This window comes from Octodon degus, unplaced genomic scaffold (assembly GCF_000260255.1).
Source record: "Octodon degus isolate 3935 unplaced genomic scaffold, OctDeg1.0 scaffold00602, whole genome shotgun sequence".
Lineage (NCBI taxonomy): Eukaryota > Metazoa > Chordata > Mammalia > Rodentia > Octodontidae > Octodon > Octodon degus.
The window spans coordinates 34,082-36,748 of NW_004525178.1; the positions used below are offsets into that span (position 1 = coordinate 34,082).

General features: G+C 44.3%; 1 non-coding gene across 1 annotated transcript; it reads left to right on the top strand.

Annotated features, from left to right (window-relative positions):
• Positions 1-1,217: 1,217 nt before the first annotated feature.
• On the top strand, positions 1,218-1,382 carry LOC111814826. Its single transcript, XR_002819707.1, has one exon. It is a non-coding gene; the product is annotated as a U1 spliceosomal RNA (small nuclear RNA).
• The last annotated feature ends 1,285 nt before the right edge of the window (positions 1,383-2,667 follow it).

The window sequence follows — 2,667 nt, forward strand, 5'->3', positions numbered from 1 at the left end:
GTAACTCAGTCATGTCCCAACATAGTGTGCCTAAGGAGAGTCACGTGGAGGGAAACATCCTCTCTGGCTTTCACAGAGAGCAAATGGGCCAAGCAATGGCTGTGACTCATCCACATAGCTGACACTGCCAAAGGATCTACAATCTGAGGTACAGGGTCGCAGGACACATCCTGAGTGGATTTGACTGACCTTATCAGATCCAAAAGCTACAATTCTTACTACCTAGGTCTTGCTTTATCTTAGTCTTAAACATTAAGCTGAAAAGTATAAAAATGAAGTACAAGAAGTAAAGCCATGTTGGTATGTTGAGGTGTGGGAGACTCAGGTCACTAACTTCTGACATTGCCCGTCAAGCGGGAGACCCAGTACTATTATGGACTACTGCACTGTTTTGGAATATTTTGATGAGTTCACATACCTATAGTATTTAAATGACGGAACTAATCAAAAAAGGGGATACAGATGAATAACCATTTTGTATCTGTGTATTCAAAATGGTTAGGATAGATGTATAGCTACATTCTCTTAAGTCAGTGAATAGAGGGATTTGTTCTTATACTGTTTGTTAATTGGATACCATCTCTTCATCTTGTATAGCAAAGAACCACTAGGAAGACAGTATGCAATGTGTTGATTATTGGAACTGTCCTACCAATTTGATTTGAAACTGTCTCATTGCTATTTATTTCTTAATAAAATCATGGGGGGAAAAAAGGCAAAAAAGCTCTGCTCCATGCGTTAGAGCCTTTACCTGCAGAAGGGCACCCAGAGCTCAGGAGGCGCCCAAGAGGCCTTCCCCCTGACAGCATGGGTGAGGACCTTGCAGCTGGGAGAGACCAGGCAGGGATCAGCGAACCCACTCCCGACTTGTTTGAGGGAACAAGAGAAATGGAGAGAGGCTTTGTCACTGCCCCTAGACGGTCCCAGTGCTGGTGGGCGGGGGTGGAAGGCATGGGGGTGGGGCGTTGGCTTGAGGGCAGGCCACCCTTTGAGGTCACGAGAGGGCGGGTCTTATGCACATACGGCATGGTTGGATCCCTGGTGTTGAAACCTGATGATTTTCCTGGACCTCGGAGGTAACGTAGGGAGGATTTTGGCAGCTGGGCACATCTGCTGCATGGACAGGCTAGGAGGACCCGAGAGTGTGTGAAGGCAAATGAGCCTGAGTGCAGAGTGAAGCACTCAGGAGGCTTGTGCGGGAGGGTGCTGCAGTGGTCATACTTACCCGGCAGGGGAGATACCATGATCACGAAGGTGGTTTTCCCAAGGCAAAGTTTATCTATTGAACTCCGGATGAGCTAAACCCTGCGATTTCCCCAAATGCGTTGAATCTCCACTACATAATTTGTGGTAGTGGGGGACTGCTTTCGTGCTTTGTCCTGTTTTGTGGTTAAATGTGAGATCAGACTGTTTAATTTTCAGTTTTCTTGAAGCCACCTCGTTGCGTGGAGAGTGTAACATACATGAAATTTCCGGTGCCTCTTGAGATAAATATTTTGCATATGTTCTTACTCACACGTTTTGTCCCTTCTTGTTTTTTTTTTTTTTCACGTGTTGCTTATGAAATGTGGGCGCTTCCTACAGACAAGGCGAAGTAGAAGATACCAGGTGTGGTGCGTCCTGCATGGAGGAGGTGGCTGGGTAGAGACACTTTCCTCGTCCATAGCTGTGTTTTTCACTAGCAGTATTGTCCTCCTGGAGAAAGCGGCCTCCACTGCCAGAATAACACATGCACCATCAGAGTCCAGCTGCTGGCCAGACCAGAGCGAGCTGCCCAGCCCAAAAGCCAAGCCTAGAGCAAAGTGCCAGCTTTACTGCTAGGTACTTACTTCATGGGAACGTTTGCCAGGAGTTCCTTGAACCCTGCCAGGCATTTCTATTCTTTTTCTTTCCTTGCTTCTTTCCTGGTTTTTATTTTCTTTTTCTTTCTCTTCCTTTCTTCTAAAGCTCTTAAAAGAGTTAAGTATTCCACAGACACCTTCCATAGGGTACCAGCTTTGCAGATCCCAAGGGCATGCACGTGACACTCACCTGCGGAAGTAACATAAGATTACATTTTAATATACTCTTGTCAAGAAACATAATTTTCAACATCATCCTTGGGCCTGCTTACAAAATGTAAACAAGAGCACAAATAATTTCTTTGTGAAATGTAATAAAAATTGAAAACGTTAACACTGATGTAATCTTTGCCATGCGTGACAGCATGTTCCATACATACGCCTAGCTTATGCTGACAGCATGTATGCTTTGCTTTTCTGTCTTTTGGGCACGTCATACCTGTCACCTCTTCTCTTCCTGTTTTCTCAGGAGGTTCCCACTATACCACATGCACTTAGCGGGAAAATGATTTATCAATAAAATATTTAATATGATGTACCCTGTTCAGGAAAAACAATGTCTCCTACATACACTATTTGCTTAATAAATCTAAAAAGAAATATATAAATCTCTATGTGTAGCAGTTAAGGGAATGCCCACCTGGGAGGCAGGAGGATGGCCTTGAATTCAAGATTGGCCTCCACTACAGTCAAATCATTTCTCAAAAAAAAGCTGATAAATACATTAATATTATCCCTTAGTGACTGCACACTGATTAGGCCCACAACCTCCCAAATGAGTGTACAGAGAACACTAAAATAAAAGAGTTAAGGGCCAGCCAGATAG